Below are 14,141 nucleotides of genomic sequence, written 5' to 3' on the forward strand. Positions count from 1 at the left end.
ACTCCACCTGAGGACCTTTGATACCTTTCTCTGGTCCCCCAGTATGTCAGGCTCCAAATCTTGGAGACCTAGGAGCCTGACTGTCTTTTCCAACACCACATAATGTTTTGGGGGACACAGAAGCACCGGAGCGTTCAGAGGGATGCGCAACCATCTTTTAAAAACCATGCCCGCAGCGTACCTTAAAAAGCAGCTAAAAATGCCATCGGATTTAATAATTTTAAAACAGAAACAGAAATACTTTATGTAAAAGAAAGTAAAAAGGTTAGGAACATCTTTCCCGCCATTATCTTTACTTTTGTACATAAAATCACGCTTTAATTTCTCAATTTTTGAACCCCATAAAAAAGTAAAAACAATTCTAGTTACTTTTTTTATGTATAAAATAGATGGAGGAAATACCATGGCAATGTATAGCATAATAGGGAGTAAAACCATCTTTATTATTAAAATCTTCCCCTCCATGGTAAGGTTTCTAAGATTCCACATTAAAATCTTCTTCTCCATCTTAGCTATAGCTGAATCCCAGTTAGGGCTCCCATCATTGACCTGGTTAAAAACAATACCTAAAACTTTAATTTGATCCTGTTGCATTGTGACTCCTGGGGTGATGGATGAATCCCAGGAGCCAATATAAAAACAGTCACATTTATCTGTGTTTAGCTTAAAACCAGAGACCTCGCAGAAATAGCTGGTGTTCCTCAATGCCCCCCTCATGGATGGAGAGTCCGGGCACAGTATGGTGACATCATCCATGTACCCCAACACCTTTAGATGGGTCCCTCCTCCACCAGGTATCGGTACGCCTCTTACTACCCGGTCTTTTCTGAGGAGGGCCATCAGTGGTTCGATTGCGCAAATAAAAAGGAGTGGGGACAGGGGGCAGCCCTGTTTGACACCTGATAAAAGAGGAACACCGCTGGTTAAAAAGCCATTAACAGAGACTTGACTAAAACAGGATCGGTATAAAAGCATGATTCGGCTTAAAATCGTTTCAGGCACTGCCATCTTTTTAAGAACTAAAAACAGGTATTCATGGGAGACCCTATCAAAGGCTTTTTCAAAGTCTAAGGATAAAATTGCTACAGTTTGATTTCTATCCTTAAAATACCATAAAACATCTCTTAAAATATTTAGGGATTCAGCTATAGACCTTCCAGGTACCCCACAAACCTGATTTGGGTGAATTAATTTATGAATAAAAGGTTTAAAACGGACAGCTAATAACTTGGCTAAAACTTTATAATCGACATTTAAAAGTGTGATGGGGCGCCAATTTTTTAGCATATCCTTTTCACCCTTTTTAAAAAGTAATGATACAATCCCCCTCCTCCAGGAAGGGGGAAGTTCATTAACAATAAAAGTTTCTTTATACAATAAAACCATATCATCCTTTAAAATATCCCAAAAAGCTAAATAAAATTCGATGGGTAAACCATCTTCCCCAGGGGCCTTCCCACTAGAAAAACTTTTAAAAACAAATAAAAGTTCATCTAAGTTAAGATCACGGGATAAAACCTCCTGGTCTAAAACATCTAGCTTAAAATCAAGGGAATTAAGAACATGTTCTAAAAAGGATGGATTAAGATCTTTCTTATTAAAAAGAAGCTGGTAGAAGTTAAAAACTGCATCTAACATGCCTTTTGGAGTGGATTCACCCTCAAGGTTTTGGATGATATCCCTCCTATTCATCACTTTTTTAAAAAAGAAACGGGAACATTTCTCGCCCTCCTCCAGGTGCTGCACATGTGAGTTAAAAATGATTTGTTTCCCTTTCTTTTCTATGGCATGTTTTATTTCAGTTTTAAGGTTTAAAATATCATTTTCTACATCCATACCAGCTTCTTTCAATTTAAAAAGTACATTTAAACGCATGTTAAGAACATAAAACCACTGTTTTTCCATTTTTGCCTTCTTCTTACCTGCTTTGATAAAAAAAAATCTGATTTTAGATTTGGTGCCCTCCCACCAGTGCAGCATAGGCTCGTGGGGTTTTCTTTGTGATTGCCAGCATTGGTAGGTCCGCACAAACTCCTCTTTTATCTCAGGGTCCTCTAGGAGTGTGGTGTTTAATCTCCAGAGGCCCCTTTTTGCTTTTTGCTCCCCCTCTAGCTCCAGGCCCACCAAGAGGAGCTTATGATCAGAGAAGATATTCTGCTCGAGCGTGCATTTCAGGGGTTTAAAAGCTCTAGAGGAAAAAATAAAATCGATTCTGGAGCTCACTCTTCCATTGGACCATGTGGCGCCCGGGTCCTCCGGCAAGAGATCCTTCCAGCAATCTTTCAAATTAAAATCATCAATAACATTTTTAAGCAGGTAAGAAGTGCGGTCTTTACGATTAATATCCCCACCCTGCCGGTGTTCCCCATCACGTATGCAGTTAAAATCACCTCCCACCAGCAGGGGGGAAGACCCAACACAAAACAGTGGTAAAATTTCAAATAGTTCTGCCCGCTCCTGTTTATCAGGAGGGGCATACACATTTAAAACACGAATTAAAAGTCCATTAAAATATAGATGAATTAAAAGAGCTCTGCCAGGCACAATCTCAGTTACTGTATGAATAGAAAAGGACTGGCCTCGGCAGAGCAGCCCAACACCCACAGAACGACAGTCATTTGCACCGGACCATATGGATGGGCCCAGCTTCCAGTCTTCTTTTAAGTCTTTATAGTCCATTTTACTAGGGATTCCACATTCTTGTAGCAGGCAAAGGTCAAAGTCACATGTCTCTAGATAAGAAAATAAAGCAGCCCTGCGATCAGGGCTCTTTAAGGACCTCACATTGAGTGAGGCAATTTTTACAGGGATAGGCATAGTTTATGGAGAGTCCGTGCTTGGAGAATCAAAGTCAATAATAAGCTGCGTACCGTCATCCCCCGCCTGCGGGGTCATCAGCTCCTTGATGTTCTGAGGGTCGGAGCTTGAGATCGATGATGCCCCGACCATGAGCTCGCTCTCGTCCGAACTACGGCACGCCGCTTTCCTTTGAATGTCTTCCTCTTCTTCTTCTCTTTGTCTTTTAAATGTCACACTGCTATCCATATCCTCTGTGTTGCTCTCACTCGATGTAATCTCTGGCCCCCGGCTGATGGATCTGCGTCTTCTTTCATCTTTTGACGACTGGAACTGCTGCACAGGGGCCTGTGAGGCCTCTTTTCCGGAACCTTTGCCGCTACCTTGGGAAGTTTTCATCGCTTGTTCCCCAGCAAGCGTTGCTGAGGACTGTTGCTCCAACTTCCCCATCGATCGACTATGGCCAGTTTTACCCACCGGGTCCACTGCTGGCGGGGCAGCAAACCCTGGTTTGGCGCCACTTGTCTTCTTGGCCCTGTCCTGTATAGGCGGAGTAACAGGACCAGGCTCAGACCTGGCCACCTGGCTCCCCTTCCGGCGGGCTTTCACCTGGGCCTCTTCGTCCGGAGCAGGGCGACCCTGGGCCAAGCCAGTACCTGGCTTATGCTGCAATTTTGGGTCCACCTCTGCCCCCACCGAGGCCCGTCGGCTGCCACCCGCCACAGGTGAGCCCCCTTCAGAAGTTTCGGCGGGCTCTTGAGCCAGGTAGGAAGTCGATCGACGTCTTTCAATTTCCCGGGCAGTAAACTCGATCACCCGCCCGGGCTTCGTGGAATCCCCATGGCCTCCCCCTAGCACTACCACCGGTGGGCCCCCCGATGGAGCACCAGAGGTCTTGGGCCTGGACCCATCAGTACCTGCCATCTGGGGTTTGGGCATCTTAAAAAAGGACGTCTTTTGTCCTGTCCCCTCTTTGGGTGGGCCCAGCCTTGACCCACCCATCGTAGTTTTTGCTTTATGGGGACAGGAATTAAAATCGTGATTTTCCTCTCCGCAGAGGTTGCACCTTATCGTATGGCTACATCTTGAGGCTATGTGACCTTCTTGGCCACACCTATTGCAGCGAATCACACGCTCCGCGCCGCAGGTCTCCTGGGTGTGGCCAAACCTCAAGCAATTTCGGCAATACATAGGCATTTGAGGATAGAACAGGAAGCCCCGAACTCTCCCGATGGCAAAATTTGGGGGCGGATGGCAAAGACCCCCAATACCACCGGGATCCTTACGGAGCTTGACCCAGAACTTCCTCTTGCCGTTCCAGAACCGCACGGAGTTCAAGATTTTGTTTGCGAATCGCACCTCTTCGCAGTATCGCCGAAGAAAAGTGGCTATATCCTCCGTGGTCACATGAGGGCTGTGCATAGCCACCACCAACGGTATATGTTCCTCACCATAGAGGAACTGGAACGAAAGACCGTCGAGTCGATCGTCCCTCTGGTCCGCACCAGACAAGGTTGCATAGATGTTATCGCAACACGCCGTGGCCGTGAAGGTGACGGTATACAGGCCACGGCTTTCCTGGTCATTTAGACACAGGATGTCCTCCCTATTGAGGCGGAAGTAGTCAAGAAGAATCACCTCCGCAATGAAGCGGAGGTTCTTCAACTGACGATGGCTCTCCGATACCTCTATGCGGATGGTATTTCGCATCGACATTTCCCCAGAGGGGAAAGCCCAGGAGAACGGCATCTTCCACACCCAGGGACTAAGCCCCTTCTCCAATAGCAGCAGGGGCTCGGAATCCCGCTATAAAAGCGGAACCCTTACCCAAGGCAGAGGTCGGGGGTACCCTAGGTGCTTCCGAAGCTACAGGTAACGCTCAACGTACCGAAAATGCCTTCTGAGACACAAGGTCCCAGAGACAGGGGGATCGCAACCCGTTGTCTGTGGACTAAGCCCGCTCCCCAATAGCAGCAAGGGGGTGAAGTCCCTCCGTAAGGAGAGACAATCCCCCAAGGCCGAGAAGCGGGGTACCACAGACACCTTCCGACCAGACCAAATGCAGATACTACACTTGATCTTAGCCAAAAGGCCGAGAAGCGATAACCGTGAAAGGGGCGGGCCCAACAAGGTGCCCTTCATGGGCACTATCACTGCTTGCTGTCAGGGAGGCTGCCAGACAATTTTCCATGCACACTCTGGGCTGGGGGGCAGTCAACCACCAGTACACACAGCAGAACCTAAACCCATACCATTATTGCTAAGCAGCAAGACAGGGGCCCATTGCACTCCCACGGGGCCTTTTTAAATGCAATCCATAACCCGGATTTGCCAGGAACCCTTCTTACTCCTCCTACTTGCATGTGACACTGGGCTTAGGATCTGCATAGGAAACACACACACAAGCACACACCTACCTTTGTTGCCTGCAGATGCCTCCTTGGCTGTCCCCAAACGGTATCAAACCAACACCCACGGGAAGCTGTAAGCATAGAGGACATGCCTGCACCCCATTGGACTTACCTGTGTGGGTTAAACCCGGGTTATTTGACAACCTATGGCGGTGATGGTTCTGCTCAGGCAGAGCAGTGCTGATGCTCCTCATAAAGCTGTCGCTGCTGTGAAGGTTCTAGGTGACATCACAAATCCCTATGGTTACATACACAACAAAGCTGGGTTGTTGTTGTTTACACTCTGCAAGGCCTGTGGAAGTGAGTGACATCATAGCACTGTAGTTCTGAGGGTTCTAGATGGATGCAACAATCTCCTGTTGCTTCTATGAAGGCCATAATAGACGACATCACCAAACAGCTCCATAGTCACATACACAGCAAAGGAGAGATGTTGTTTACACCTAGTGATGTCAGTGGTATTGAGTGACATCACAGCACAGTGCTAAGGCTCCTGGGCCTGGACACAGCAGCGGCTGCAATATCTCAACGGAGAATACGTTTATATATATGTGTGTGTGTGCGCGTATATATATATATATATATATATATATATATATATATATATATATATTTCTCCGCCGAAATCACTTTTAAACCCATTTCCACCTTTTTTTCCCTTCTCTTCCTCTTACTTTTTTTTCACGTTTTTTTACGTTTTTCTCCTTTTCGCCTCTTTTCTGGGCGTATTATTCTTCTTTTTCTTCTTTTTTTTCGTCTAATGCATACCCCATCAGTGCAGCAATGCTTATTCAATACCGCCAGCAGATGGAGACACTGGGGGATAATTTTCTAAGGATTTATACTGATTTTTCCTGTCTGAATTTGTCGCACAGAAAGTTGCAGGCCAAATATGTGTGACATTTCTGCGACTTTAGCTTCTAGAGCATTTTTACAACATTATACATAGGTGCTGAATACATAAAAAGCGACTGTTCAGCGACAGACAAGTCGCATCGGCTGAAAGTAGGCCAGAATGTCAGTCCATGTTGGAGCAGGTTTAGATACAGTCTAAAGTATAGATCTCAAAGTCTGTGCACAGAATTTAGCAAGGGCCTCGCACCTTCTGATGCATCAGGTAGGTGCACAATAGCATAGCCTAACCCTCTGTACTTTGGTCTATATTGATGCGGGACATAGACAGCCAGCTGATGACCAATCCATTAGTGCAATGGATGGCTGGAAGCATTTGTCTTTGCCTTTGCAATACCACAGAAGCAATGCATGGTCAATGTACAGCAATGACACACCTGTGTGAACAGCCAGGAGACCCCCCCCCCCCCATGTTATGTTACATAGTTACATAGTTAGTACGGTCGAAAAAAGACATATGTCCATCAAGTTCAACCAGGGAATTAAGGGGTAGGGGTGTGGCGCGATATTGGGGAAGGGATGAGATTTTATATTTCTTCATAAGCATTAATCTTATTTTGTCAATTAGGAACATTCAGCACCCACCCGCTATCAAGGCAGCTGCCTATCATGTCATGCCCTACCTGCACAGGTGTGCTGGCTACTCAAATGATCCAATTAAGGAGGCCATTTAGTCAGCAGCAGCAGAAGTCCTGTGCCTGGACGCTCCAACAGCGGCCAGACACAAGCAGAAGCAGAAGCAGCAGAAGCAGCAGCAGCAGCACCACCTTTTGTTTTTTGGCTGCAGCAGCAGCAAGGCCCACAGGGCTGGCTAGCTGGCTAGCCAGCAAGCAGGTAGCAATGAAAGTAGGAATCTTTCTTTTAACCCTGTAAGGGGGTGGTGCACTGTACCCGAAGATACTGCCATATCGGGTCAATGCATAGGGCGACGGAAGCAAGCTTCGAAATCGGCCCCCGTTCTCAAAAATCCATTTAATATATGGTCCCCAGATAGGGGACGTATCAGATATTAAACTGATAAGAACAGATACTACACTTGATCTTAGCCAAAAGGCCGAGAAGCGATAACCGTGAAAGGGGCGGGCCCAACAAGGTGCCCTTCATGGGCACTATCACTGCTTGCTGTCAGGGAGGCTGCCAGACAATTTTCCATGCACACTCTGGGCTGGGGGGCAGTCAACCACCAGTACACACAGCAGAACCTAAACCCATACCATTATTGCTAAGCAGCAAGACAGGGGCCCATTGCACTCCCACGGGGCCTTTTTAAATGCAATCCATAACCCGGATTTGCCAGGAACCCTTCTTACTCCTCCTACTTGCATGTGACACTGGGCTTAGGATCTGCATAGGAAACACACACACAAGCACACACCTACCTTTGTTGCCTGCAGATGCCTCCTTGGCTGTCCCCAAACGGTATCAAACCAACACCCACGGGAAGCTGTAAGCATAGAGGACATGCCTGCACCCCATTGGACTTACCTGTGTGGGTTAAACCCGGGTTATTTGACAACCTATGGCGGTGATGGTTCTGCTCAGGCAGAGCAGTGCTGATGCTCCTCATAAAGCTGTCGCTGCTGTGAAGGTTCTAGGTGACATCACAAATCCCTATGGTTACATACACAACAAAGCTGGGTTGTTGTTGTTTACACTCTGCAAGGCCTGTGGAAGTGAGTGACATCATAGCACTGTAGTTCTGAGGGTTCTAGATGGATGCAACAATCTCCTGTTGCTTCTATGAAGGCCATAATAGACGACATCACCAAACAGCTCCATAGTCACATACACAGCAAAGGAGAGATGTTGTTTACACCTAGTGATGTCAGTGGTATTGAGTGACATCACAGCACAGTGCTAAGGCTCCTGGGCCTGGACACAGCAGCGGCTGCAATATCTCAACGGAGAATACGTTTATATATATGTGTGTGTGTGCGCGTATATATATATATATATATATATATATATATATATATATTTCTCCGCCGAAATCACTTTTAAACCCATTTCCACCTTTTTTTCCCTTCTCTTCCTCTTACTTTTTTTTCACGTTTTTTTACGTTTTTCTCCTTTTCGCCTCTTTTCTGGGCGTATTATTCTTCTTTTTCTTCTTTTTTTTCGTCTAATGCATACCCCATCAGTGCAGCAATGCTTATTCAATACCGCCAGCAGATGGAGACACTGGGGGATAATTTTCTAAGGATTTATACTGATTTTTCCTGTCTGAATTTGTCGCACAGAAAGTTGCAGGCCAAATATGTGTGACATTTCTGCGACTTTAGCTTCTAGAGCATTTTTACAACATTATACATAGGTGCTGAATACATAAAAAGCGACTGTTCAGCGACAGACAAGTCGCATCGGCTGAAAGTAGGCCAGAATGTCAGTCCATGTTGGAGCAGGTTTAGATACAGTCTAAAGTATAGATCTCAAAGTCTGTGCACAGAATTTAGCAAGGGCCTCGCACCTTCTGATGCATCAGGTAGGTGCACAATAGCATAGCCTAACCCTCTGTACTTTGGTCTATATTGATGGGGGACATAGACAGCCAGCTGATGACCAATCCATTAGTGCAATGGATGGCTGGAAGCATTTGTCTTTGCCTTTGCAATACCACAGAAGCAATGCATGGTCAATGTACAGCAATGACACACCTGTGTGAACAGCCAGGAGACCCCCCCCCCCCATGTTATGTTACATAGTTACATAGTTAGTACGGTCGAAAAAAGACATATGTCCATCAAGTTCAACCAGGGAATTAAGGGGTAGGGGTGTGGCGCGATATTGGGGAAGGGATGAGATTTTATATTTCTTCATAAGCATTAATCTTATTTTGTCAATTAGGAACATTCAGCACCCACCCGCTATCAAGGCAGCTGCCTATCATGTCATGCCCTACCTGCACAGGTGTGCTGGCTACTCAAATGATCCAATTAAGGAGGCCATTTAGTCAGCAGCAGCAGAAGTCCTGTGCCTGGACGCTCCAACAGCGGCCAGACACAAGCAGAAGCAGAAGCAGCAGAAGCAGCAGCAGCACCACCTTTTGTTTTTTGGCTGCAGCAGCAGCAAGGCCCACAGGGCTGGCTAGCTGGCTAGCCAGCAAGCAGGTAGCAATGAAAGTAGGAATCTTTCTTTTTAACCCTGTAAGGGGGTGGTGCACTGTACCCGAAGATACTGCCATATCGGGTCAATGCATAGGGCGACGGAAGCAAGCTTCGAAATCGGCCCCCGTTCTCAAAAATCCATTTAATATATGGTCCCCAGATAGGGGACGTATCAGATATTAAACTGATAAGAACAGATAAGGTTTCAACTAAATTTTATTCAATAAATAAGAAACCATACAAAATTTAAAATGCTAAATAATAAAAGGTTCACAAAAGTTTTAAAATACAAATAATAAAACCAGTAATAAAAGGAGAAAAAATAAAAATGGCAGGATAAAACATTATACAAATGTCATAAAAACTGATTATATTGTTATTTCGTTCCATAGAGGCAGACACCACATGGATGCTGCCTCGCTGGCCCCCAACTGTTTCTTGTCTCTTAGGTAATAGATGTACATCTCACTCAGGGCCAGCTTTATACAGTTTTTAACATCAATAAAATCATGTTTAAAAAGTAAGATGTTCCTAACTTTCCAGATGGCATTTTTAAAACAATTAATAATCATCCAGCAGATCATCTGCTGTTTAAAATTGGGGCAGTTAAAAAGACCGTAAAAGACACATTCGTGATTAAAATCTTTTAGGCCGCAGGCCCACTTCAAAAGTGGGCCTACCTTCCTCCAAAGCTCCCGTGCAAAAGGGCAGTTCCAAAATATGTGCAGCACCGTTTCGTCCACTCCGCAGCCATCTCTCGGGCACTTGGCTCTCGCCACCAGTCCTCGCCTGTGCTGGAACTCACGAGTAGGGAGGCACTGGTGGACGATTGCCCAGGCAAGATCCCTGTGTACATTCGCCAGAAACTTCCCGTACACGTTCCGCCATACCTTTTTGGATCTTGCCTGTGTGAAATTGGACACTGCCAGGGTAACCTAACTCCACCTGAGGACCTTTGATACCTTTCTCTGGTCCCCCAGTATGTCAGGCTCCAAATCTTGGAGACCTAGGAGCCTGACTGTCTTTTCCAACACCACATAATGTTTTGGGGGACACAGAAGCACCGGAGCGTTCAGAGGGATGCGCAACCATCTTTTAAAAACCATGCCCGCAGCGTACCTTAAAAAGCAGCTAAAAATGCCATCGGATTTAATAATTTTAAAACAGAAACAGAAATACTTTATGTAAAAGAAAGTAAAAAGGTTAGGAACATCTTTCCCGCCATTATCTTTACTTTTGTACATAAAATCACGCTTTAATTTCTCCATTTTTGAACCCCATAAAAAAGTAAAAACAATTCTAGTTACTTTTTTTATGTATAAAATAGATGGAGGAAATACCATGGCAATGTATAGCATAATAGGGAGTAAAACCATCTTTATTATTAAAATCTTCCCCTCCATGGTAAGGTTTCTAAGATTCCACATTAAAATCTTCTTCTCCATCTTAGCTATAGCTGAATCCCAGTTAGGGCTCCCATCATTGACCTGGTTAAAAACAATACCTAAAACTTTAATTTGATCCTGTTGCATTGTGACTCCTGGGGTGATGGATGAATCCCAGGAGCCAATATAAAAACAGTCACATTTATCTGTGTTTAGCTTAAAACCAGAGACCTCGCAGAAATAGCTGGTGTTCCTCAATGCCCCCCTCATGGATGGAGAATCCGGGCACAGTATGGTGACATCATCCATGTACCCCAACACCTTTAGATGGGTCCCTCCTCCACCAGGTATCGGTACGCCTCTTACTACCCGGTCTTTTCTGAGGAGGGCCATCAGTGGTTCGATTGCGCAAATAAAAAGGAGTGGGGACAGGGGGCAGCCCTGTTTGACACCTGATAAAAGAGGAACACCGCTGGTTAAAAAGCCATTAACAGAGACTTGACTAAAACAGGATCGGTATAAAAGCATGATTCGGCTTAAAATCGTTTCAGGCACTGCCATCTTTTTAAGAACTAAAAACAGGTATTCATGGGAGACCCTATCAAAGGCTTTTTCAAAGTCTAAGGATAAAATTGCTACAGTTTGATTTCTATCCTTAAAATACCATAAAACATCTCTTAAAATATTTAGGGATTCAGCTATAGACCTTCCAGGTACCCCACAAACCTGATTTGGGTGAATTAATTTATGAATAAAAGGTTTAAAACGGACAGCTAATAACTTGGCTAAAACTTTATAATCGACATTTAAAAGTGTGATGGGGCGCCAATTTTTTAGCATATCCTTTTCACCCTTTTTAAAAAGTAATGATACAATCCCCCTCCTCCAGGAAGGGGGAAGTTCATTAACAATAAAAGTTTCTTTATACAATAAAACCATATCATCCTTTAAAATATCCCAAAAAGCTAAATAAAATTCGATGGATAAACCATCTTCCCCAGGGGCCTTCCCACTAGAAAAACTTTTAAAAACAAATAAAAGTTCATCTAAGTTAAGATCACGGGATAAAACCTCCTGGTCTAAAACATCTAGCTTAAAATCAAGGGAATTAAGAACATGTTCTAAAAAGGATGGATTAAGATCTTTCTTATTAAAAAGAAGCTGGTAGAAGTTAAAAACTGCATCTAACATGCCTTTTGGAGTGGATTCACCCTCAAGGTTTTGGATGATATCCCTCCTATTCATCACTTTTTTAAAAAAGAAACGGGAACATTTCTCGCCCTCCTCCAGGTGCTGCACATGTGAGTTAAAAATGATTTGTTTCCCTTTCTTTTCTATGGCATGTTTTATTTCAGTTTTAAGGTTTAAAATATCATTTTCTACATCCATACCAGCTTCTTTCAATTTAAAAAGTACATTTAAACGCATGTTAAGAACATAAAACCACTGTTTTTCCATTTTTGCCTTCTTCTTACCTGCTTTGATAAAAAAAAATCTGATTTTAGATTTGGTGCCCTCCCACCAGTGCAGCATAGGCTCGTGGGGTTTTCTTTGTGATTGCCAGCATTGGTAGGTCCGCACAAACTCCTCTTTTATCTCAGGGTCCTCTAGGAGTGTGGTGTTTAATCTCCAGAGGCCCCTTTTTGCTTTTTGCTCCCCCTCTAGCTCCAGGCCCACCAAGAGGAGCTTATGATCAGAGAAGATATTCTGCTCGAGCGTGCATTTCAGGGGTTTAAAAGCTCTAGAGGAAAAAATAAAATCGATTCTGGAGCTCACTCTTCCATTGGACCATGTGGCGCCCGGGTCCTCCGGCAAGAGATCCTTCCAGCAATCTTTCAAATTAAAATCATCAATAACATTTTTAAGCAGGTAAGAAGTGCGGTCTTTACGATTAATATCCCCACCCTGCCGGTGTTCCCCATCACGTATGCAGTTAAAATCACCTCCCACCAGCAGGGGGGAAGACCCAACACAAAACAGTGGTAAAATTTCAAATAGTTCTGCCCGCTCCTGTTTATCAGGAGGGGCATACACATTTAAAACACGAATTAAAAGTCCATTAAAATATAGATGAATTAAAAGAGCTCTGCCAGGCACAATCTCAGTTACTGTATGAATAGAAAAGGACTGGCCTCGGCAGAGCAGCCCAACACCCACAGAACGACAGTCATTTGCACCGGACCATATGGATGGGCCCAGCTTCCAGTCTTCTTTTAAGTCTTTATAGTCCATTTTACTAGGGATTCCACATTCTTGTAGCAGGCAAAGGTCAAAGTCACATGTCTCTAGATAAGAAAATAAAGCAGCCCTGCGATCAGGGCTCTTTAAGGACCTCACATTGAGTGAGGCAATTTTTACAGGGATAGGCATAGTTTATGGAGAGTCCGTGCTTGGAGAATCAAAGTCAATAATAAGCTGCGTACCGTCATCCCCCGCCTGCGGGGTCATCAGCTCCTTGATGTTCTGAGGGTCGGAGCTTGAGATCGATGATGCCCCGACCATGAGCTCGCTCTCGTCCGAACTACGGCACGCCGCTTTCCTTTGAATGTCTTCCTCTTCTTCTTCTCTTTGTCTTTTAAATGTCACACTGCTATCCATATCCTCTGTGTTGCTCTCACTCGATGTAATCTCTGGCCCCCGGCTGATGGATCTGCGTCTTCTTTCATCTTTTGACGACTGGAACTGCTGCACAGGGGCCTGTGAGGCCTCTTTTCCGGAACCTTTGCCGCTACCTTGGGAAGTTTTCATCGCTTGTTCCCCAGCAAGCGTTGCTGAGGACTGTTGCTCCAACTTCCCCATCGATCGACGATGGCCAGTTTTACCCACCGGGTCCACTGCTGGCGGGGCAGCAAACCCTGGTTTGGCGCCACTTGTCTTCTTGGCCCTGTCCTGTATAGGCGGAGTAACAGGACCAGGCTCAGACCTGGCCACCTGGCTCCCCTTCCGGCGGGCTTTCACCGGGGCCTCTTCGTCCGGAGCAGGGCGACCCTGGGCCAAGCCAGTACCTGGCTTATGCTGCAATTTTGGGTCCACCTCTGCCCCCACCGAGGCCCGTCGGCTGCCACCCGCCACAGTTGAGCCCCCTTCAGAAGTTTCGGCGGGCTCTTGAGCCAGGTAGGAAGTCGATCGACGTCTTTCAATTTCCCGGGCAGTAAACTTGATCACCCGCCCGGGCTTCGTGGAATCCCCATGGCCTCCCCCTAGCACTACCACCGGTGGGCCCCCCGATGGAGCACCAGAGGTCTTGGGCCTGGACCCATCAGTACCTGCCATCTGGGGTTTGGGCATCTTAAAAAAGGACGTCTTTTGTCCTGTCCCCTCTTTGGGTGGGCCCAGCCTTGACCCACCCATCGTAGTTTTTGCTTTATGGGGACAGGAATTAAAATCGTGATTTTCCTCTCCGCAGAGGTTGCACCTTATCGTATGGCTACATCTTGAGGCTATGTGACCTTCTTGGCCACACCTATTGCAGCGAATCACACGCTCCGCGCCGCAGGTCTCCTGGGTGTGGCCAAACCTCAAGCAATTTCGGC

General features: G+C 45.6%; 2 non-coding genes and 1 pseudogene across 2 annotated transcripts; all 3 read right to left on the reverse strand.

Annotated features, from left to right (window-relative positions):
- Positions 1-4,682: 4,682 nt before the first annotated feature.
- LOC130306714 (U2 spliceosomal RNA) lies at positions 4,683-4,900 on the reverse strand (annotated as a pseudogene).
- Positions 4,901-6,994: 2,094 nt separating this feature from the next.
- LOC130306694 (U2 spliceosomal RNA) lies at positions 6,995-7,185 on the reverse strand. Its single transcript, XR_008856019.1, has one exon. It is a non-coding gene; the product is annotated as a U2 spliceosomal RNA (small nuclear RNA).
- A 2,083-nt stretch (positions 7,186-9,268) lies between these two features.
- LOC130306710 (U2 spliceosomal RNA) lies at positions 9,269-9,462 on the reverse strand. The gene has a single exon (XR_008856036.1). It is a non-coding gene; the product is annotated as a U2 spliceosomal RNA (small nuclear RNA).
- Positions 9,463-14,141: the final 4,679 nt, after the last annotated feature.

Source organism: Hyla sarda, unplaced genomic scaffold, assembly GCF_029499605.1.
Source record: "Hyla sarda isolate aHylSar1 unplaced genomic scaffold, aHylSar1.hap1 scaffold_1388, whole genome shotgun sequence".
In the NCBI taxonomy this organism is placed as follows: domain Eukaryota; kingdom Metazoa; phylum Chordata; class Amphibia; order Anura; family Hylidae; genus Hyla; species Hyla sarda.